General features: G+C 41.9%; 45 non-coding genes and 26 pseudogenes across 45 annotated transcripts; all 71 read right to left on the reverse strand.

The window, feature by feature from the left end:
• Positions 1–48: 48 nt before the first annotated feature.
• On the reverse strand, positions 49–167 carry LOC135060871 (5S ribosomal RNA). Its single transcript, XR_010247265.1, has one exon. It is a non-coding gene; the product is annotated as a 5S ribosomal RNA (ribosomal RNA).
• Positions 168–274: 107 nt separating this feature from the next.
• LOC135061809 (5S ribosomal RNA) lies at positions 275–393 on the reverse strand. The gene has a single exon (XR_010248178.1). It is a non-coding gene; the product is annotated as a 5S ribosomal RNA (ribosomal RNA).
• Positions 394–500: 107 nt separating this feature from the next.
• On the reverse strand, positions 501–619 carry LOC134888065 (5S ribosomal RNA; annotated as a pseudogene).
• A 107-nt stretch (positions 620–726) lies between these two features.
• On the reverse strand, positions 727–845 carry LOC134885783 (5S ribosomal RNA). The gene has a single exon (XR_010169888.1). It is a non-coding gene; the product is annotated as a 5S ribosomal RNA (ribosomal RNA).
• Positions 846–952: 107 nt separating this feature from the next.
• Positions 953–1,071, reverse strand: LOC134887286 (5S ribosomal RNA; annotated as a pseudogene).
• A 107-nt stretch (positions 1,072–1,178) lies between these two features.
• LOC134884481 (5S ribosomal RNA) lies at positions 1,179–1,297 on the reverse strand. The gene has a single exon (XR_010168627.1). It is a non-coding gene; the product is annotated as a 5S ribosomal RNA (ribosomal RNA).
• A 107-nt stretch (positions 1,298–1,404) lies between these two features.
• LOC135059264 (5S ribosomal RNA) lies at positions 1,405–1,523 on the reverse strand. The gene has a single exon (XR_010245674.1). It is a non-coding gene; the product is annotated as a 5S ribosomal RNA (ribosomal RNA).
• A 107-nt stretch (positions 1,524–1,630) lies between these two features.
• Positions 1,631–1,749, reverse strand: LOC135068091 (5S ribosomal RNA). The gene has a single exon (XR_010254299.1). It is a non-coding gene; the product is annotated as a 5S ribosomal RNA (ribosomal RNA).
• A 107-nt stretch (positions 1,750–1,856) lies between these two features.
• Positions 1,857–1,975, reverse strand: LOC134902143 (5S ribosomal RNA). The gene has a single exon (XR_010175615.1). It is a non-coding gene; the product is annotated as a 5S ribosomal RNA (ribosomal RNA).
• Positions 1,976–2,082: 107 nt separating this feature from the next.
• LOC134897203 (5S ribosomal RNA) lies at positions 2,083–2,201 on the reverse strand (annotated as a pseudogene).
• A 107-nt stretch (positions 2,202–2,308) lies between these two features.
• LOC134896501 (5S ribosomal RNA) lies at positions 2,309–2,427 on the reverse strand (annotated as a pseudogene).
• Positions 2,428–2,534: 107 nt separating this feature from the next.
• On the reverse strand, positions 2,535–2,653 carry LOC135066761 (5S ribosomal RNA). The gene has a single exon (XR_010253002.1). It is a non-coding gene; the product is annotated as a 5S ribosomal RNA (ribosomal RNA).
• Positions 2,654–2,760: 107 nt separating this feature from the next.
• LOC134901063 (5S ribosomal RNA) lies at positions 2,761–2,879 on the reverse strand. Its single transcript, XR_010174559.1, has one exon. It is a non-coding gene; the product is annotated as a 5S ribosomal RNA (ribosomal RNA).
• A 106-nt stretch (positions 2,880–2,985) lies between these two features.
• On the reverse strand, positions 2,986–3,104 carry LOC135069482 (5S ribosomal RNA). The gene has a single exon (XR_010255662.1). It is a non-coding gene; the product is annotated as a 5S ribosomal RNA (ribosomal RNA).
• Positions 3,105–3,211: 107 nt separating this feature from the next.
• LOC134889066 (5S ribosomal RNA) lies at positions 3,212–3,330 on the reverse strand (annotated as a pseudogene).
• Positions 3,331–3,437: 107 nt separating this feature from the next.
• On the reverse strand, positions 3,438–3,556 carry LOC134884535 (5S ribosomal RNA). The gene has a single exon (XR_010168679.1). It is a non-coding gene; the product is annotated as a 5S ribosomal RNA (ribosomal RNA).
• Positions 3,557–3,663: 107 nt separating this feature from the next.
• LOC135066762 (5S ribosomal RNA) lies at positions 3,664–3,782 on the reverse strand. Its single transcript, XR_010253003.1, has one exon. It is a non-coding gene; the product is annotated as a 5S ribosomal RNA (ribosomal RNA).
• Positions 3,783–3,889: 107 nt separating this feature from the next.
• LOC135061023 (5S ribosomal RNA) lies at positions 3,890–4,008 on the reverse strand. The gene has a single exon (XR_010247416.1). It is a non-coding gene; the product is annotated as a 5S ribosomal RNA (ribosomal RNA).
• Positions 4,009–4,115: 107 nt separating this feature from the next.
• On the reverse strand, positions 4,116–4,234 carry LOC134888910 (5S ribosomal RNA; annotated as a pseudogene).
• Positions 4,235–4,341: 107 nt separating this feature from the next.
• LOC134889067 (5S ribosomal RNA) lies at positions 4,342–4,460 on the reverse strand (annotated as a pseudogene).
• Positions 4,461–4,567: 107 nt separating this feature from the next.
• LOC135059265 (5S ribosomal RNA) lies at positions 4,568–4,686 on the reverse strand. Its single transcript, XR_010245675.1, has one exon. It is a non-coding gene; the product is annotated as a 5S ribosomal RNA (ribosomal RNA).
• A 107-nt stretch (positions 4,687–4,793) lies between these two features.
• LOC135068103 (5S ribosomal RNA) lies at positions 4,794–4,912 on the reverse strand. The gene has a single exon (XR_010254310.1). It is a non-coding gene; the product is annotated as a 5S ribosomal RNA (ribosomal RNA).
• A 107-nt stretch (positions 4,913–5,019) lies between these two features.
• LOC134902144 (5S ribosomal RNA) lies at positions 5,020–5,138 on the reverse strand. Its single transcript, XR_010175616.1, has one exon. It is a non-coding gene; the product is annotated as a 5S ribosomal RNA (ribosomal RNA).
• A 107-nt stretch (positions 5,139–5,245) lies between these two features.
• On the reverse strand, positions 5,246–5,364 carry LOC134896678 (5S ribosomal RNA; annotated as a pseudogene).
• A 108-nt stretch (positions 5,365–5,472) lies between these two features.
• On the reverse strand, positions 5,473–5,591 carry LOC134896227 (5S ribosomal RNA; annotated as a pseudogene).
• Positions 5,592–5,698: 107 nt separating this feature from the next.
• Positions 5,699–5,817, reverse strand: LOC134885428 (5S ribosomal RNA). Its single transcript, XR_010169542.1, has one exon. It is a non-coding gene; the product is annotated as a 5S ribosomal RNA (ribosomal RNA).
• A 107-nt stretch (positions 5,818–5,924) lies between these two features.
• Positions 5,925–6,043, reverse strand: LOC135061242 (5S ribosomal RNA). Its single transcript, XR_010247629.1, has one exon. It is a non-coding gene; the product is annotated as a 5S ribosomal RNA (ribosomal RNA).
• Positions 6,044–6,150: 107 nt separating this feature from the next.
• Positions 6,151–6,269, reverse strand: LOC135067097 (5S ribosomal RNA). Its single transcript, XR_010253323.1, has one exon. It is a non-coding gene; the product is annotated as a 5S ribosomal RNA (ribosomal RNA).
• Positions 6,270–6,376: 107 nt separating this feature from the next.
• Positions 6,377–6,494, reverse strand: LOC134893006 (5S ribosomal RNA; annotated as a pseudogene).
• A 107-nt stretch (positions 6,495–6,601) lies between these two features.
• Positions 6,602–6,720, reverse strand: LOC134893473 (5S ribosomal RNA; annotated as a pseudogene).
• Positions 6,721–6,827: 107 nt separating this feature from the next.
• On the reverse strand, positions 6,828–6,946 carry LOC135059266 (5S ribosomal RNA). Its single transcript, XR_010245676.1, has one exon. It is a non-coding gene; the product is annotated as a 5S ribosomal RNA (ribosomal RNA).
• A 107-nt stretch (positions 6,947–7,053) lies between these two features.
• Positions 7,054–7,172, reverse strand: LOC135068115 (5S ribosomal RNA). The gene has a single exon (XR_010254321.1). It is a non-coding gene; the product is annotated as a 5S ribosomal RNA (ribosomal RNA).
• Positions 7,173–7,279: 107 nt separating this feature from the next.
• LOC134885321 (5S ribosomal RNA) lies at positions 7,280–7,398 on the reverse strand. The gene has a single exon (XR_010169439.1). It is a non-coding gene; the product is annotated as a 5S ribosomal RNA (ribosomal RNA).
• Positions 7,399–7,505: 107 nt separating this feature from the next.
• Positions 7,506–7,624, reverse strand: LOC134894563 (5S ribosomal RNA; annotated as a pseudogene).
• Positions 7,625–7,732: 108 nt separating this feature from the next.
• Positions 7,733–7,851, reverse strand: LOC134896228 (5S ribosomal RNA; annotated as a pseudogene).
• Positions 7,852–7,958: 107 nt separating this feature from the next.
• Positions 7,959–8,077, reverse strand: LOC135063101 (5S ribosomal RNA). Its single transcript, XR_010249440.1, has one exon. It is a non-coding gene; the product is annotated as a 5S ribosomal RNA (ribosomal RNA).
• Positions 8,078–8,184: 107 nt separating this feature from the next.
• Positions 8,185–8,303, reverse strand: LOC135067098 (5S ribosomal RNA). Its single transcript, XR_010253324.1, has one exon. It is a non-coding gene; the product is annotated as a 5S ribosomal RNA (ribosomal RNA).
• Positions 8,304–8,410: 107 nt separating this feature from the next.
• On the reverse strand, positions 8,411–8,529 carry LOC134889577 (5S ribosomal RNA; annotated as a pseudogene).
• A 107-nt stretch (positions 8,530–8,636) lies between these two features.
• On the reverse strand, positions 8,637–8,755 carry LOC135065604 (5S ribosomal RNA). Its single transcript, XR_010251881.1, has one exon. It is a non-coding gene; the product is annotated as a 5S ribosomal RNA (ribosomal RNA).
• Positions 8,756–8,862: 107 nt separating this feature from the next.
• On the reverse strand, positions 8,863–8,981 carry LOC134884482 (5S ribosomal RNA). Its single transcript, XR_010168628.1, has one exon. It is a non-coding gene; the product is annotated as a 5S ribosomal RNA (ribosomal RNA).
• Positions 8,982–9,088: 107 nt separating this feature from the next.
• Positions 9,089–9,207, reverse strand: LOC134891062 (5S ribosomal RNA; annotated as a pseudogene).
• A 107-nt stretch (positions 9,208–9,314) lies between these two features.
• On the reverse strand, positions 9,315–9,433 carry LOC135070039 (5S ribosomal RNA). Its single transcript, XR_010256213.1, has one exon. It is a non-coding gene; the product is annotated as a 5S ribosomal RNA (ribosomal RNA).
• Positions 9,434–9,540: 107 nt separating this feature from the next.
• Positions 9,541–9,659, reverse strand: LOC134885163 (5S ribosomal RNA). The gene has a single exon (XR_010169286.1). It is a non-coding gene; the product is annotated as a 5S ribosomal RNA (ribosomal RNA).
• A 107-nt stretch (positions 9,660–9,766) lies between these two features.
• Positions 9,767–9,885, reverse strand: LOC135061243 (5S ribosomal RNA). The gene has a single exon (XR_010247630.1). It is a non-coding gene; the product is annotated as a 5S ribosomal RNA (ribosomal RNA).
• Positions 9,886–9,992: 107 nt separating this feature from the next.
• Positions 9,993–10,111, reverse strand: LOC135069286 (5S ribosomal RNA). The gene has a single exon (XR_010255472.1). It is a non-coding gene; the product is annotated as a 5S ribosomal RNA (ribosomal RNA).
• A 98-nt stretch (positions 10,112–10,209) lies between these two features.
• On the reverse strand, positions 10,210–10,328 carry LOC134886502 (5S ribosomal RNA). Its single transcript, XR_010170582.1, has one exon. It is a non-coding gene; the product is annotated as a 5S ribosomal RNA (ribosomal RNA).
• Positions 10,329–10,435: 107 nt separating this feature from the next.
• LOC135060778 (5S ribosomal RNA) lies at positions 10,436–10,554 on the reverse strand. Its single transcript, XR_010247170.1, has one exon. It is a non-coding gene; the product is annotated as a 5S ribosomal RNA (ribosomal RNA).
• Positions 10,555–10,661: 107 nt separating this feature from the next.
• LOC135067439 (5S ribosomal RNA) lies at positions 10,662–10,780 on the reverse strand. The gene has a single exon (XR_010253654.1). It is a non-coding gene; the product is annotated as a 5S ribosomal RNA (ribosomal RNA).
• A 108-nt stretch (positions 10,781–10,888) lies between these two features.
• Positions 10,889–11,007, reverse strand: LOC134896229 (5S ribosomal RNA; annotated as a pseudogene).
• Positions 11,008–11,114: 107 nt separating this feature from the next.
• LOC134885429 (5S ribosomal RNA) lies at positions 11,115–11,233 on the reverse strand. The gene has a single exon (XR_010169543.1). It is a non-coding gene; the product is annotated as a 5S ribosomal RNA (ribosomal RNA).
• Positions 11,234–11,340: 107 nt separating this feature from the next.
• Positions 11,341–11,459, reverse strand: LOC135064931 (5S ribosomal RNA). Its single transcript, XR_010251227.1, has one exon. It is a non-coding gene; the product is annotated as a 5S ribosomal RNA (ribosomal RNA).
• A 107-nt stretch (positions 11,460–11,566) lies between these two features.
• On the reverse strand, positions 11,567–11,685 carry LOC135061244 (5S ribosomal RNA). Its single transcript, XR_010247631.1, has one exon. It is a non-coding gene; the product is annotated as a 5S ribosomal RNA (ribosomal RNA).
• Positions 11,686–11,792: 107 nt separating this feature from the next.
• LOC135067100 (5S ribosomal RNA) lies at positions 11,793–11,911 on the reverse strand. The gene has a single exon (XR_010253325.1). It is a non-coding gene; the product is annotated as a 5S ribosomal RNA (ribosomal RNA).
• A 107-nt stretch (positions 11,912–12,018) lies between these two features.
• Positions 12,019–12,137, reverse strand: LOC134889578 (5S ribosomal RNA; annotated as a pseudogene).
• Positions 12,138–12,244: 107 nt separating this feature from the next.
• On the reverse strand, positions 12,245–12,363 carry LOC134889068 (5S ribosomal RNA; annotated as a pseudogene).
• Positions 12,364–12,470: 107 nt separating this feature from the next.
• On the reverse strand, positions 12,471–12,589 carry LOC135059267 (5S ribosomal RNA). Its single transcript, XR_010245677.1, has one exon. It is a non-coding gene; the product is annotated as a 5S ribosomal RNA (ribosomal RNA).
• Positions 12,590–12,696: 107 nt separating this feature from the next.
• Positions 12,697–12,815, reverse strand: LOC135068127 (5S ribosomal RNA). Its single transcript, XR_010254335.1, has one exon. It is a non-coding gene; the product is annotated as a 5S ribosomal RNA (ribosomal RNA).
• A 107-nt stretch (positions 12,816–12,922) lies between these two features.
• Positions 12,923–13,041, reverse strand: LOC134887845 (5S ribosomal RNA; annotated as a pseudogene).
• A 107-nt stretch (positions 13,042–13,148) lies between these two features.
• LOC134893029 (5S ribosomal RNA) lies at positions 13,149–13,267 on the reverse strand (annotated as a pseudogene).
• Positions 13,268–13,375: 108 nt separating this feature from the next.
• On the reverse strand, positions 13,376–13,494 carry LOC134896230 (5S ribosomal RNA; annotated as a pseudogene).
• A 107-nt stretch (positions 13,495–13,601) lies between these two features.
• On the reverse strand, positions 13,602–13,720 carry LOC135061245 (5S ribosomal RNA). Its single transcript, XR_010247632.1, has one exon. It is a non-coding gene; the product is annotated as a 5S ribosomal RNA (ribosomal RNA).
• Positions 13,721–13,827: 107 nt separating this feature from the next.
• LOC134888986 (5S ribosomal RNA) lies at positions 13,828–13,946 on the reverse strand (annotated as a pseudogene).
• Positions 13,947–14,053: 107 nt separating this feature from the next.
• On the reverse strand, positions 14,054–14,172 carry LOC135069167 (5S ribosomal RNA). The gene has a single exon (XR_010255356.1). It is a non-coding gene; the product is annotated as a 5S ribosomal RNA (ribosomal RNA).
• A 107-nt stretch (positions 14,173–14,279) lies between these two features.
• On the reverse strand, positions 14,280–14,398 carry LOC134884483 (5S ribosomal RNA). The gene has a single exon (XR_010168629.1). It is a non-coding gene; the product is annotated as a 5S ribosomal RNA (ribosomal RNA).
• Positions 14,399–14,505: 107 nt separating this feature from the next.
• Positions 14,506–14,624, reverse strand: LOC134891064 (5S ribosomal RNA; annotated as a pseudogene).
• A 107-nt stretch (positions 14,625–14,731) lies between these two features.
• LOC134888560 (5S ribosomal RNA) lies at positions 14,732–14,850 on the reverse strand (annotated as a pseudogene).
• A 107-nt stretch (positions 14,851–14,957) lies between these two features.
• LOC134895156 (5S ribosomal RNA) lies at positions 14,958–15,076 on the reverse strand (annotated as a pseudogene).
• A 107-nt stretch (positions 15,077–15,183) lies between these two features.
• Positions 15,184–15,302, reverse strand: LOC134885164 (5S ribosomal RNA). Its single transcript, XR_010169287.1, has one exon. It is a non-coding gene; the product is annotated as a 5S ribosomal RNA (ribosomal RNA).
• A 107-nt stretch (positions 15,303–15,409) lies between these two features.
• LOC135070754 (5S ribosomal RNA) lies at positions 15,410–15,528 on the reverse strand. The gene has a single exon (XR_010256907.1). It is a non-coding gene; the product is annotated as a 5S ribosomal RNA (ribosomal RNA).
• A 107-nt stretch (positions 15,529–15,635) lies between these two features.
• Positions 15,636–15,754, reverse strand: LOC134902182 (5S ribosomal RNA). Its single transcript, XR_010175653.1, has one exon. It is a non-coding gene; the product is annotated as a 5S ribosomal RNA (ribosomal RNA).
• Positions 15,755–15,852: 98 nt separating this feature from the next.
• LOC134890575 (5S ribosomal RNA) lies at positions 15,853–15,971 on the reverse strand (annotated as a pseudogene).
• Positions 15,972–16,025: the final 54 nt, after the last annotated feature.

Here is a 16,025-nt window from a genome sequence, read left to right on the forward strand (position 1 = left end):
CGTTTGAAAATGGAATGCATCAACAGAACGGTGTTGGCAGTATAAAAATATCTACAGCGCCTTGTATTCCCAGGTGGTCTCCCATCCAAGTACTAACCAAGCCCAACACTGCTTAGCTTCCAAGATCAGATGAGATTGGGCGTATCCAGTGTGGTGTGGCTGTAGATGAGCTTTGTGGTTTCTGTTAGAACTTTTATACTTCTAACTACTGGTTCATAAATGAATACGTTTGAAAATGGAATGCATCAACAGAACGGTGTTGGCAGTATAAAAATATCTACAGCGCCTTGTATTCCCAGGTGGTCTCCCATCCAAGTACTAACCAAGCCCAACACTGCTTAGCTTCCAAGATCAGGTGAGATTGGGTGTATACAGTGTGGTATGGCTGTAGATGAGCTTTGTGGTTTCTGTTAGAACTTTTCTACTTCTAACTACTGGTTCATAAATTAATACGTTTGAAAATGGAATGCATCAACAGAACAGTGTTGGCAGTATAAAAATATCTACAGCACCTTGTATTCCCAGGTGGTCTCCCATCCAAGTACTAACAAGGCCCAACACTGCTTAGCTTCCAAGATCAGACAAGATTGGGCGTATCCAGTGTACTGTGGCTGTAGATGAGCTTTGTGGTTTCTGTTAGAACTTTTCTACTTCTAACTACTGGTTCATAAATGAATACGTTTGAAAATGGAATGCATCAACAGAACGGTGTTGGCAGTATAAAAATATCTACAGCACCTTTTATTACCAGGTGGTCTCCCATCCAAGTACTAACCAGGCCCAACACTGCTTAGCTTCCAAGATCAGATGAGATTGGGCGTATCCAGTGTGGTGTGGCTGTAGATGAGCTTTGTGGTTTCTGTTAGAACTTTTCTACTTCTAACTACTGGTTCATAAATGAATACATTTGAAAATGGAATGCATCAACAGAACGGTGTTGGCAGTATAAAAATATCTACAGCACCTTGTATTCCCAGGTGGTCTCCCATCCAAGTACTAACCAGGCCAAACACTGCTTAGATTCCAAGTTCAGATGAGATTGGGCGTATTCAGTGTGGTGTGGCTGTAGATGAGCTTTGTGGTTTCTGTTAGAACTTTTATACTTCTAACTACTGGTTCATAAATGAATACGTTTGAAAATGGAATGCATCAACAGAATGGTGTTGGCAGTATAAAAATATCTACAGCACCTTGTATTCCCAGGTGGGCTCCCATCCAAGTACTAACCAGGCCCAACACTGCTTAGCTTCCAAGACCAGATGAGATTGGGCGTATCCAGAGTGGTGTGGCTGTAGATGAGCTTTGTGGTTTCTGTTAGAACTTTTTTACTTCTAACTACTGGTTCATAAATGAATAAGTTTGAAAATGGAATGCATCAACAGAACAGTGTTGGCAGTATAAAAATATCTACAGCGCCTTGTATTCCCAGGTGGTCTCCCATCCAAGTACTAACCAGGCCCAACACTGCTTAGCTTCCAAGATCAGATGAGATTGGGCGTATCCAGTGTGGTGTGGCTGTAGATGAGCTTTGTGGTTTCTGTTAGAACTTTTCTACTTCTAACTACTGGTTCATAAATGAATACATTTGAAAATGGAATGCATCAACAGAACGGTGTTGGCAGTATAAAAATATCTACAGCACCTTGTATTCCCAGGTGGTCTCCCATCCAAGTACTAACCAGGCCCAACACTGCTTAGCTTCCAAGATCAGATGAGATTGGGCGTATCCAGTGTGGTGTGGCTGTAGATGCGCTTTGTGGTTTCTGTTAGAACTTTTCTACTTCTAACTACTGGTTCATAAATGAATACGTTTGAAAATGTAATGCATCAACAGAACGGTGTTGGCAGTAGAAAAATATCTACAGCACCTTGTATTCCCAGGTGGTCTCCCATCCAAGTACTAACCAGGCCCAACACTGCTTAGCTTCCAAGATCAGATGAGATTGGGCGTATCCAGTGTGGTGTGGCTGTAAATGAGCTTTGTGGTTTCTGTTAGAACTTTTCTACTTCTAACTACTGGTTCATAAATGAATACGTTTGAAAATGGAATGCATCAACAGAACGGTGTTGGCAGTATAAAAATATCTACAGCACCTTGTATTCCCAGGTGGTCTCCCATCCAAACACTAACCAGACCCAACACTTCTTAGCTTCCAAGATCAGGTGCGATTGGGCGTATCCAGAGTGGTGTGGCTGTAAATGAGCTTTGTGGTTTCTGTTAGAACTTTTCTACTTCTAACTACTGGTTCATAAATGAATACGTTTGAAAATGGAATGCATCAACAGAACGGTGTTGGCAGTATAAAAATATCTACAGCACCTTGTATTCCCAGGTGGTCTCCCATCCAAACACTAACCAGACCCAACACTGCTAAGCTTCTAAGATCAGATGAGATTGGGCATATCCAGTGTGGTGTGGCTGTAGATGAGCTTTGGGGTTTCTGTTAGAACTTTTCTACTTCTAACTACTGGTTCATAAATGAATACGTTTGAAAATGGAATGCATCAACAGAACGGTGTTGGCAGTATAAAAATATCTACAGCGCCTTGTATTCCCAGGTGGTCTCCCATCCAAGTACTAACCAGGCCCAACACTGCTTAGCTTCCAAGATCAGGTGAGATTGGGTGTATACAGTGTGGTGTGGCTGTAGATGAGCTTTGTGGTTTCTGTTAGAACTTTTCTACTTCTAACTACTGGTTCATAAATGAATACGTTTGAAAATGGAATGCATCAACAGAACAGTGTTGGCAGTATAAAAATATCTACAGCACCTTGTATTCCCAGGTGGTCTCCCATCCAAGTACTAACAAGGCCCAACACTGCTTAGCTTCCAAGATCAGACGAGATTGGGCGTATCCAGTGTAGTGTGGCTGTAGATGAGCTTTGTGGTTTCTGTTAGAACTTTCTACTTCTAACTACTGGTTCATAAATGAATACGTTTGAAAATGGAATGCATCAACAGAACGGTGTTGGCAGTATAAAAATATCTACAGCACCTTGTATTACCAGGTGGTCTCCCATCCAAGTACTAACCAGGCCCAACACTGCTTAGCTTCCAAGATCAAATGAGATTGGGCGTATCCAGTGTGGTGTGGCTGTAGATGAGCTTTGTGGTTTCTGTTAGAACCTTTCTACTTCTAACTACTGGTTCATAAATGAATACATTTGAAAATGGAATGCATCAACAGAACGGTGTTGGCAGTATAAAAATATCTACAGCACCTTGTATTCCCAGGTGGTCTCCCATCCAAGTACTAACCAGGCCAAACACTGCTTAGATTCCAAGATCAGATGAGATTGGGCGTATCCAGTGTGGTGTGGCTGTAGATGAGCTTTGTGGTTTCTGTTAGAACTTTTATACTTCTAACTACTGGTTCATAAATGAATACATTTGAAAATGGAATGCATCAACAGAACGGTGTTGGCAGTATAAAAATATCTACAGCGCCTTGTATTCCCAGGTGGTCTCCCATCCAAGTACTAACCAGGCACAACACTGCTTAGCTTCCAAGATCAGATGAGATTGGGCGTATCCAGTGTGGTGTGGCTGTAGATGAGCTTTGTGGTTTCTGTTAGAACTATTCTACTTCTAACTACTGGTTCATAAATGAATACGTTTGAAAATGGAATGCATCAACAGAACGGTGTTGGCAGTATAAAAATATCTACAGCGCCTTGTATTCCCAGGTGGTCTCCCATCCAAGTACTAACCAGGCCCAACACTGCTTAGCTTCCAAGATCAGGTGAGATTGGGTGTATACAGTGTGGTGTGGCTGTAGATGAGCTTTGTGGTTTCTGTTAGAACTTTTCTACTTCTAACTACTGGTTCATAAATGAATACGTTTGAAAATGGAATGCATCAACAGAACAGTGTTGGCAGTATAAAAATATCTACAGCACCTTGTATTCCCAGGTGGTCTCCCATCCAAGTACTAACAAGGCCAAACACTGCTTAGCTTCCAAGATCAGACGAGATTGGGCGTATCCAGTGTAGTGTGGCTGTAGATGAGCTTTGTGGTTTCTGTTAGAACTTTTCTACTTCTAACTACTGGTTCATAAATGAATACGTTTGAAAATGGAATGCATCAACAGAACGGTGTTGGCAGTATAAAAATATCTACAGCACCTTGTATTACCAGGTGGTCTCCCATCCAAGTACTAACCGGGCCCAACACTGCTTAGCTTCCAAGATCAAATGAGATTGGGCGTATCCAGTGTGGTGTGGCTGTAGCTGAGCTTTGTGGTTTCTGTTAGAACCTTTCTACTTCTAACTACTGGTTCATAAATGAATACATTTGAAAATGGAATGCATCAACAGAACGGTGTTGGCAGTATAAAAATATCTACAGCACCTTGTATTCCCAGGTGGTCTCCCATCCAAGTACTAACCAGGCCAAACACTGCTTAGATTCCAAGATCAGATGAGATTGGGCGTATCCAGTGTGGTGTGGCTGTAGATGAGCTTTGTGGTTTCTGTTAGAACTTTTATACTTCTAACTACTGGTTCATAAATGAATACATTTGAAAATGGAATGCATCAACAGAACGGTGTTGGCAGTATAAAAATATCTACAGCGCCTTGTATTCCCAGGTGGTCTCCCATCCAAGTACTAACCAGGCCCAACACTGCTTAGCTTCCAAGATCAGATGAGATTGGGCGTATCCAGTGTGGTGTGGCTGTAGATGAGCTTTGTGGTTTCTGTTAGTACTTTTCTACTTCTAACTACTGGTTCATAAATGAATACATTTGAAAATGGAATGCATCAACAGAACGGTGTTGGCAGTATAAAAATATCTACAGCACCTTGTATTCCCAGGTGGTCTCCCATCCAAGTACTAACCAGGCCCAACACTGCTTAGCTTCCAAGATCAGATGAGATTGGGCGTATCCAGTGTGGTGTGGCTGTAGATGCGCTTTGTGGTTTCTGTTAGAACTTTTCTACTTCTAACTACTGGTTCATAAATGAATACGTTTGAAAATGGAATGCATCAACAGAACGGTGTTGGCAGTATAAAAATATCTACAGCACCTTGTATTCCCAGGTGGTCTCCCATCCAAGTACTAACCAGGCCCAACACTGCTTAGCTTCCAAGATCAGATGAGATTGGGCGTATCCAGTGTGGTGTGGCTGTAAATGAGCTTTGTGGTTTCTGTTAGAACTTTTCTACTTCTAACTACTGGTTCATAAATGAATACGTTTGAAAATGGAATGCATCAACAGAACGGTGTTGGCAGTATAAAAATATCTACAGCACCTTGTATTCCCAGGTGGTCTCCCATCCAAACAATAACCAGACCCAACACTGCTTAGCTTCCAAGATCAGGTGAGATTGGGCGTATCCAGAGTGGTGTGGCTGTAAATGAGCTTTGTGGTTTCTGTTAGAACTTTTCTACTTCTAACTACTGGTTCATAAATGAATACATTTGAAAATGGAATGCATCAACAGAACGGTGTTGGCAGTATAAAAAATATCTACATCACCTTGTATTACCAGGTGGTCTCCCATCCAAGTACTAACCAGGCCCAACACTGCTAAGCTTCTAAGATCAGATGAGATTGGGCATATCCAGTGTGGTGTGGCTGTAGATGAGCTTTGGGGTTTCTGTTAGAACTTTTCTACTTCTAACTACTGGTTCAAAAATGAATACGTTTGAAAATGGAATGCATCAACAGAACGGTGTTGGCAGTATAAAAATATCTACAGCGCTTTGTATTCCCAGGTGGTCTCCCATCCAAGTACTAACCAGGCCCAACACTGCTTAGCTTCCAAGATCAGATGAGATTGGGCGTATCCAGTGTGGTGTGGCTGTAGACGAGCTTTGTGGTTTCTGTTAGAACTTTTATACTTCTAACTACTGGTTCATAAATGAATACGTTTGAAAATGGAATGCATCAACAGAACGGTGTTGGCAGTATAAAAATATCTACAGCACCTTGTATTCCCAGGTGGGCTCCCATCCAAGTACTAACCAGGCCCAACACTGCTTAGCTTCCAAGATCAGATGAGATTGGGCGTATCCAGTGTGGTGTGGCTGTAGATGAGGTTTGTGGTTTCTGTTAGAACTTTTCTACTTCTAACTACTGGTTCATAAATGAATACATTTGAAAATGGAATGCATCAACAGAACGGTGTTGGCAGTATAAAAATATCTACAGCACCTTGTATTCCCAGGTGGTCTCCCATCCAAGTACTAACCAGGCCAAACACTGCTTAGCTTCCAAGATCAGATGAGATTGGGCGTATCCAGTGTGGTGTGGCTGTAGATGAGCTTTGTGGTTTCTGTTAGAACTTTTATACTTCTAACTACTGGTTCATAAATGAATACGTTTGAAAATGGAATGCATCAACAGAACGGTGTTGGCAGTATAAAAATATCTACAGTGCCTTGTATTCCCAGGTGGTCTCCTATCCAAGTACTAAAAGGCCCAACACTGCTTAGCTTCCAAGATCAGATGAGATTGGGCATATCCAGTGTGGTGTGGCTGTAGATGAGCTTTGTGGTTTCTGTTAGAACTTTTCTACTTCTAACTACTGGTTCATAAATGAATACGTTTGAAAATGGAATGCATCAACAGAACGGTGTTGGCAGTATAAAAATATCTACAGCACCTTGTATTCCCAGGTGGTCTCCCATCCAAGTACTAACCAGGCCAAACACTGCTTAGATTCAAAGATCAGATGAGATTGGGCGTATCCAGTGTGGTGTGGCTGTAGATGAGCTTTGTGGTTTCTGTTAGAACTTTTATACTTCTAACTACTGGTTCATAAATGAATACATTTGAAAATGGAATGCATCAACAGAACGGTGTTGGCAGTATAAAAATATCTACAGCGCCTTGTATTCCCAGGTGGTCTCCCATCCAAGTACTAACCAGGCCCAACACTGCTTAGCTTCCAAGATCAGATGAGATTGGGCGTATCCAGTGTGGTGTGGCTGTAGATGAGCTTTGTGGTTTCTGTTAGAACTTTTCTACTTCTAACTACTGGTTCATAAATGAATACATTTGAAAATGGAATGCATCAACAGAACGGTGTTGGCAGTATAAAAATATCTACAGCACCTTGTATTCCCAGGTGGTCTCCCATCCAAGTACTAACCAGGCCCAACACTGCTTAGCTTCCAAGATCAGATGAGATTGGGCGTATCCAGTGTGGTGTGGCTGTAGATGCGCTTTGTGGTTTCTGTTAGAACTTTTCTACTTCTAACTACTGGTTCATAAATGAATACGTTTGAAAATGGAATGCATCAACAGAACGGTGTTGGCAGTATAAAAATATCTACAGCACCTTGTATTCCCAGGTGGTCTCCCATCCAAGTACTAACCAGGCCCAACACTGCTTAGCTTCCAAGATCAGATGATATTGGGCGTATCCAGTGTGGTGTGGCTGTAAATGAGCTTTGTGGTTTCTGTTAGAACTTTTCTACTTCTAACTACTGGTTCATAAATGAATACGTTTGAAAATGGAATGCATCAACAGAACGGTGTTGGCAGTATAAAAATATCTACAGCACCTTGTATTCCCAGGTGGTCTCCCATCCAAACACTAACCAGACCCAACACTGCTTAGCTTCCAAGATCAGATGAGATTGGGCGTATCCAGAGTAGTGTGGCTGTAAATGAGCTTTGTGGTTTCTGTTAGAACTTTTCTACTTCTAACTACTGGTTCATAAATGAATACATTTGAAAATGGAATGCATCAACAGAACGGTGTTGGCAGTATAAAAAATATCTACATCACCTTGTATTACCAGGTGGTCTCCCATCCAAGTACTAACCAGGCCCAACACTGCTAAGCTTCTAAGATCAGATGAGATTGGGCATATCCAGTGTGGTGTGGCTGTAGATGAGCTTTGGGGTTTCTGTTAGAACTTTTCTACTTCTAACTACTGGTTCAAAAATGAATACGTTTGAAAATGGAATGCATCAACAGAACGGTGTTGGCAGTATAAAAATATCTACAGCGCCTTGTATTCCCAGGTGGTCTCCCATCCAAGTACTAACCAGGCCCAACACTGCTTAGCTTCCAAGATCAGATGAGATTGGGCGTATCCAGTGTGGTGTGGCTGTAGACGAGCTTTGTGGTTTCTGTTAGAACTTTTATACTTCTAACTACTGGTTCATAAATGAATACGTTTGAAAATGGAATGCATCAACAGAACGGTGTTGGCAGTATAAAAATATCTACAGCACCTTGTATTCCCAGGTGGTCTCCCATCCAAGTACTAACCAGGCCAAACACTGCTTAGCTTCCAAGATCAGATGAGATTGGGCGTATCCAGTGTGGTGTGGCTGTAGATGAGCTTTGTGGTTTCTGTTAGAACTTTTATACTTCTAACTACTGGTTCATAAATGAATACGTTTGAAAATGGAATGCATCAACAGAACGGTGTTGGCAGTATAAAAATATCTACAGTGCCTTGTATTCCCAGGTGGTCTCCTATCCAAGTACTAACCAGGCCCAACACTGCTTAGCTTCCAAGATCAGATGAGATTGGGCATATCCAGTGTGGTGTGGCTGTAGATGAGCTTTGTGGTTTCTGTTAGAACTTTTCTACTTCTAACTACTGGTTCATAAATGAATACATTTGAAAATGGAATGCATCAACAGAACGGTGTTGGCAGTATAAAAAAATCTACAGCACCTTGTATTCCCAGGTGGTCTCCCATCCAAGTACTAACCAGGCCAAACACTGCTTAGCTTCCAAGATCAGATGAGATTGGGCGTATCCAGTGTGGTGTGGCTGTAGATGAGCGTTGCGGTTTCTGTTAGAACTTTTATACTTCTAACTACTGGTTCATAAATGAATACGTTTGAAAATGGAATGCATCAACAGAACGGTGTTGGCAGTATAAAAATATCTACAGCACCTTGTATTCCCAGGTGGGCTCCCATCCAAGTACTAACCAGGCCCAACACTGCTTAGCTTCCAAGACCAGATGAGATTGGGCGTATCCAGAGTGGTGTGGCTGTAGATGAGCTTTGTGGTTTCTGTTAGAACTTTTCTACTTCTAACTACTGGTTCATAAATGAATACGTTTGAAAATGGAATGCATCAACAGAACGGTGTTGGCAGTATAAAAATATCTACAGCACCTTGTATTCCCAGGTGGGCTCCCATCCAAGTACTAACCAGGCCCAACACTGCTTAGCTTCCAAGATCAGGTGAGAGTGGGCGTATCCAGTGTGGTGTGGCTGTAGATGAACTTTGTGGTTTCTGTTAGAACTTTTCTACTTCTAACTACTGGTTCATAAATGAATACATTTGAAAATGGAATGCATCAACAGAACGGTGTTGGCAGTATAAAAATATCTACAGCACCTTGCATTCCCAGGTGGTCTCCCATCCAAGTACTAACCAGGCCAAACACTGCTTAGCTTCCAAGATCAGATGAGATTGGGCGTATCCAGTGTGGTGTGGCTGTAGATGAGCTTTGCGGTTTCTGTTAGAACTTTTATACTTCTAACTACTGGTTCATAAATGAATACGTTTGAAAATGGAATGCATCAACAGAACGGTGTTGGCAGTATAAAAATATCTACAGCACCTTGTATTCCCAGGTGGTCTCCTATCCAAGTATTAACCAGGCCCAACACTGCTTAGCTTCCAAGATCAGATGAGATTGGGCGTATCCAGTGTGGTGTGGCTGTAGATGAGCTTTGTGGTTTCTGTTAGAACTTTTATACTTCTAACTACTGGTTCATAAATGAATACGTTTGAAAATGGAATGCATCAACAGAACGGTGTTGGCAGTATAAAAATATCTACAGCACCTTGTATTCCCAGGTGGGCTCCCATCCAAGTACTAACCAGGCCCAACACTGCTTAGCTTCCAAGATCAGATGAGATTGGGCGTATCCAGTGTGGTGTGGCTGTAGATGAGCTTTGTGGTTTCTGTTAGAACTTTTCTACTTCTAACTACTGGTTCATAAATGAATACGTTTGAAAATGGAATGCATCAACAGAACGGTGTTGGCAGTATAAAAATATTTACAGCACCTTGTATTCCCAGGTGGTCTCCCATCCAAGTACTAACCAGGCCCAACACTGCTTAGCTTTCAAGATCAGATGAGATTGGGCGTATCCAGTGTGGTGTGGCTGTAGATGGTTTCTGTTAGAACTTTTCTACTTCTAACTACTGGTTCATAAATGAATACGTTTGAAAATGGAATGCATCAACAGAACGGTGTTGGCAGTATAAAAATATCTACAGCACCTTGTATTCCCAGGTGGGCTCCCATCCAAGTACTAACCAGGCCCAACACTGCTTAGCTTCCAAGATCAGGTGAGATTGGGCATATCCAGTGTGGTGTGGCTGTAGATGAACTTTGTGGTTTCTGTTAGAACTTTTCTACTTCTAACTACTGGTTCATAAATGAATACGTTTGAAAATGGAATGCATCAACAGAACAGTGTTGGCAGTATAAAAATATCTACAGCACCTTGTATTCCCAGGTGGTCTCCCATCCAAGTACTAACAAGGCCCAACACTGCTTAGCTTCCAAGATCAGACGAGATTGGGCGTATCCAGTGTGGTGTGGCTGTAGATGAGCTTTGTGGTTTCTGTTAGAACTTTTCTACTTCTAACTACTGGTTCATAAATGAATACGTTTGAAAATGGAATGCATCAACAGAACGGTGTTGGCAGTATAAAAATATCTACAGCACCTTGTATTACCAGGTGGTCTCCCATCCAAGTACTAACCAGGCCCAACACTGCTTAGCTTCCAAGATCAGATGAGATTGGGCGTATCCAGTGTGGTGTGGCTGTAGATGAGCTTTGTGGTTTCTGTTAGAACTTTTCTACTTCTAACTACTGGTTCATAAATGAAAACAGTTGAAAATGGAATGCATCAACAGAACGGTGTTGGCAGTATAAAAAATATCTACATCACCTTGTATTACCAGGTGGTCTCCCATCCAAGTACTAACCAGGCCCAACACTGCTAAGCTTCTAAGATCAGATGAGATTGGGCATATCCAGTGTGGTGTGGCTGTAGATGAGCTTTGGGGTTTCTGTTAGAACTTTTCTACTTCTAACTACTGGTTCAAAAATGAATACGTTTGAAAATGGAATGCATCAACAGAACGGTGTTGGCAGTATAAAAATATCTACAGCGCTTTGTATTCCCAGGTGGTCTCCCATCCAAGTACTAACCAGGCCCAACACTGCTTAGCTTCCAAGATCAGATGAGATTGGGCGTATCCAGTGTGGTGTGGCTGTAGACGAGCTTTGTGGTTTCTGTTAGAACTTTTATACTTCTAACTACTGGTTCATAAATGAATACGTTTGAAAATGGAATGCATCAACAGAACGGTGTTGGCAGTATAAAAATATCTACAGCACCTTGTATTCCCAGGTGGGCTCCCATCCAAGTACTAACCAGGCCCAACACTGCTTAGCTTCCAAGATCAGATGAGATTGGGCGTATCCAGTGTGGTGTGGCTGTAGACGAGCTTTGTGGTTTCTGTTAGAACTTTTATACTTCTAACTACTGGTTCATAAATGAATACGTTTGAAAATGGAATGCATCAACAGAACGGTGTTGGCAGTATAAAAATATCTACAGCACCTTGTATTCCCAGGTGGGCTCCCATCCAAGTACTAACCAGGCCCAACACTGCTTAGCTTCCAAGATCAGATGAGATTGGGCGTATCCAGTGTGGTGTGGCTGTAGATGAGGTTTGTGGTTTCTGTTAGAACTTTTCTACTTCTAACTACTGGTTCATAAATGAATACATTTGAAAATGGAATGCATCAACAGAACGGTGTTGGCAGTATAAAAATATCTACAGCACCTTGTATTCCCAGGTGGTCTCCCATCCAAGTACTAACCAGGCCAAACACTGCTTAGCTTCCAAGATCAGATGAGATTGGGCGTATCCAGTGTGGTGTGGCTGTAGATGAGCTTTGTGGTTTCTGTTAGAACTTTTATACTTCTAACTACTGGTTCATAAATGAATACGTTTGAAAATGGAATGCATCAACAGAACGGTGTTGGCAGTATAAAAATATCTACAGTGCCTTGTATTCCCAGGTGGTCTCCTATCCAAGTACTAACCAGGCCCAACACTGCTTAGCTTCCAAGATCAGATGAGATTGGGCATATCCAGTGTGGTGTGGCTGTAGATGAGCTTTGTGGTTTCTGTTAGAACTTTTCTACTTCTAACTACTGGTTCATAAATGAATACGTTTGAAAATGGAATGCATCAACAGAACGGTGTTGGCAGTATAAAAATATCTACAGCACCTTGTATTCCCAGGTGGTCTCCCATCCAAGTACTAACCAGGCCAAACACTGCTTAGATTCCAAGATCAGATGAGATTGGGCGTATCCAGTGTGGTGTGGCTGTAGATGAGCTTTGTGGTTTCTGTTAGAACTTTTATACTTCTAACTACTAGTTCATAAATGAATACATTTGAAAATGGAATGCATCAACAGAACGGTGTTGGCAGTATAAAAATATCTACAGCGCCTTGTATTCCCAGGTGGTCTCCCATCCAAGTACTAACCAGGCCCAACACTGCTTAGCTTCCAAGATCAGATGAGATTGGGCGTATCCAGTGTGGTGTGGCTGTAGATGAGCTTTGTGGTTTCTGTTAGAACTTTTCTACTTCTAACTACTGGTTCATAAATGAATACATTTGAAAATGGAATGCATCAACAGAACGGTGTTGGCAGTATAAAAATATCTACAGCACCTTGTATTCCCAGGTGGTCTCCCATCCAAGTACTAACCAGGCCCAACACTGCTTAGCTTCCAAGATCAGATGAGATTGGGCGTATCCAGTGTGGTGTGGCTGTAGATGCGCTTTGTGGTTTCTGTTAGAACTTTTCTACTTCTAACTACTGGTTCATAAATGAATACGTTTGAAAATGGAATGCATCAACAGAACGGTGTTGGCAGTATAAAAATATCTACAGCACCTTGTATTCCCAGGTGGTCTCCCATCCAAGTACTAACCAGGCCCAACACTGCTTAGCTTCCAAGATCAGTTGAGATTGGGCGTATCCAGTGTGGTGTGCCTGTAAATGAGCTTTGTGGTTTCTGTTAGAACTTTTCTACTTCTAACTACTGGTTCATAAATGAATACGTTTGAAAATGGAATGCATCAACAGAACGGTGTTGGCAGTATAAAAATATCTACAGCACCTTGTATTCCCAGGTGGTCTCCCATCCAAACACTAACCAGACCCAACACTGCTTAGCTTCCAAGATCAGATGAGATTGGGCGTATCCAGAGTGGTGTGGCTGTAAATGAGCTTTGTGGTTTCTGTTAGAACTTTTCTACTTCTAACTACTGGTTCATAAATGAATACATTTGAAAATGGAATGCATCAACAGAACGGTGTTGGCAGTATAAAAAATATCTACATCACCTTGTATTACCAGGTGGTCTCCCATCCAAGTACTAACCAGGCCCAACACTGCTAAGCTTCTAAGATCAGATGAGATTGGGCATATCCAGTGTGGTGTGGCTGTAGATAAACTTTGGGGTTTCTGTTAGAACTTTTCTACTTCTAACTACTGGTTCAAAAATGAATACGTTTGAAAATGGAATGCATCAACAGAACGGTGTTGGCAGTATAAAAATATCTACAGCACCTTGTATTCCCAGGTGGGCTCCCATCCAAGTACTAACCAGGCCCAACACTGCTTAGCTTCCAAGATCAGATGAGATTGGGCGTATCCAGTGTGGTGTGGCTGTAGATGAGGTTTGTGGTTTCTGTTAGAACTTTTCTACTTCTAACTACTGGTTCATAAATGAATACATTTGAAAATGGAATGCATCAACAGAACGGTGTTGGCAGTATAAAAATATCTACAGCACCTTGTATTCCCAGGTGGTCTCTCATCCAAGTACTAACCAGGCCAAACACTGCTTAGCTTCCAAGATCAGATGAGATTGGGCGTATCCAGTGTGGTGTGGCTGTAGATGAGCTTTGTGGTTTCTGTTAGAACTTTTATACTTCTAACTACTGGTTCATAAATGAATACGTTTGAAAATGGAATGCATCAACAGAACGGTGTTGGCAGTATAAAAAAATCTACAGCACCTTGTATTCCCAGGTGGTCTCCCATCCAAGTACTAACCAGGCCAAACACTGCTTAGCTTCCAAGATCAGATGAGATTAGGCGCATCCAGTGTGGTGTGGCTGTAGATGAGCGTTGCGGTTTCTGTTAGAACTTTTATACTTCTAACTACTGGTTCATAAATGAATACGTTTGAAAATGGAATGCATCAACAGAACGGTGTTGGCAGTATAAAAATATCTACAGCACCTTGTATTCCCAGGTGGGCTCCCATCCAAGTACTAACCAGGCCCAACACTGCTTAGCTTCCAAGACCAGATGAGATTGGGCGTATCCAGAGTGGTGTGGCTGTAGATGAGCTTTGTGGTTTCTGTTAGAACTTTTCTACTTCTAACTACTGGTTCATAAATGAATACGTTTGAAAATGGAATGCATCAACAGAACGGTGTTGGCAGTATAAAAATATCTACAGCACCTTGTATTCCCAGGTGGGCTCCCATCCAAGTACTAACCAGGCCCAACACTGCTTAGCTTCCAAGATCAGGTGAGAGTGGGCGTATCCAGTGTGGTGTGGCTGTAGATGAACTTTGTGGTTTCTGTTAGAACTTTTCTACTTCTAACTACTGGTTCATAAATGAATACATTTGAAAATGGAATGCATCAACAGAACGGTGTTGGCAGTATAAAAATATCTACAGCACCTTGTATTCCCAGGTGGTCTCCCATCCAAGTACTAACCAGGCTAAACACTGCTTAGCTTCCAAGATCAGATGAGATTGGGCGTATCCAGTGTGGTGTGGCTGTAGATGAGCTTTGCGGTTTCTGTTAGAACTTTTATACTTCTAACTACTGGTTCATAAATGAATACGTTTGAAAATGGAATGCATCAACAGAACGGTGTTGGCAGTATAAAAATATCTACAGCACCTTGTATTCCCAGGTGGGCTCCCATCCAAGTTTTAACCAGGCCCAACACTGCTTAGCTTCCAAGACCAGATGAGATTGGGCGTATCCAGAGTGGTGTGGCTGTAGATGAGCTTTGTGGTTTCTGTTAGAACTTTTCTACTTCTAACTACTGGTTCATAAATGAATACGTTTGAAAATGGAATGCATCAACAGAACGGTGTTGGCAGTATAAAAATATCTACAGCACCTTGTATTCCCAGGTGGTCTCCTATCCAAGTATTAACCAGGCCCAACACTGCTTAGCTTCCAAGATCAGATGAGATTGGGCGTATCCAGTGTGGTGTGGCTGTAGATGAGCTTTGTGGTTTCTGTTAGAACTTTTATACTTCTAACTACTGGTTCATAAATGAATACGTTTGAAAATGGAATGCATCAACAGAACGGTGTTGGCAGTATAAAAATATCTACAGCACTTTGTATTCCCAGGTGGGCTCCCATCCAAGTACTAACCAGGCCCAACACTGCTTAGCTTCCAAGATCAGATGAGATTGGGCGTATCCAGTGTGGTGTGGCTGTAGATGAGCTTTGTGGTTTCTGTTAGAACTTTTCTACTTCTAACTACTGGTTCATAAATGAATACGTTTGAAAATGGAATGCATCAACAGAACGGTGTTGGCAGTATAAAAATATCTACAGCACCTTGTATTCCCAGGTGGTCTCCCATCCAAGTACTAACCAAGCCCAACACTGCTTAGCTTCCAAGATCAGATGAGATTGGGCGTATCCAGTGTGGTGTGGCTGTAGATGGTTTCTGTTAGAACTTTTCTACTTCTAACTACTGGTTCATAAATGAATACGTTTGAAAATGGAATGCATCAACAGAACGGTGTTGGCAGTATAAAAATATCTACAGCACCTTGTATTCCCAGGTGGGCTCCCATCCAAGTACTAACCAGGCCCAACACTGCTTAGCTTTCAAGATCAGGTGAGATTGGGCATATCCAGTGTGGTGTGGCTGTAGATGAACTTTGTGGTTTCTGTTAGAACTTTTCTACTTCTAACTACTGGTTCATAAAT

This window comes from Pseudophryne corroboree, chromosome 3, assembly GCF_028390025.1.
Source record: "Pseudophryne corroboree isolate aPseCor3 chromosome 3, aPseCor3.hap2, whole genome shotgun sequence".
Lineage (NCBI taxonomy): Eukaryota > Metazoa > Chordata > Amphibia > Anura > Myobatrachidae > Pseudophryne > Pseudophryne corroboree.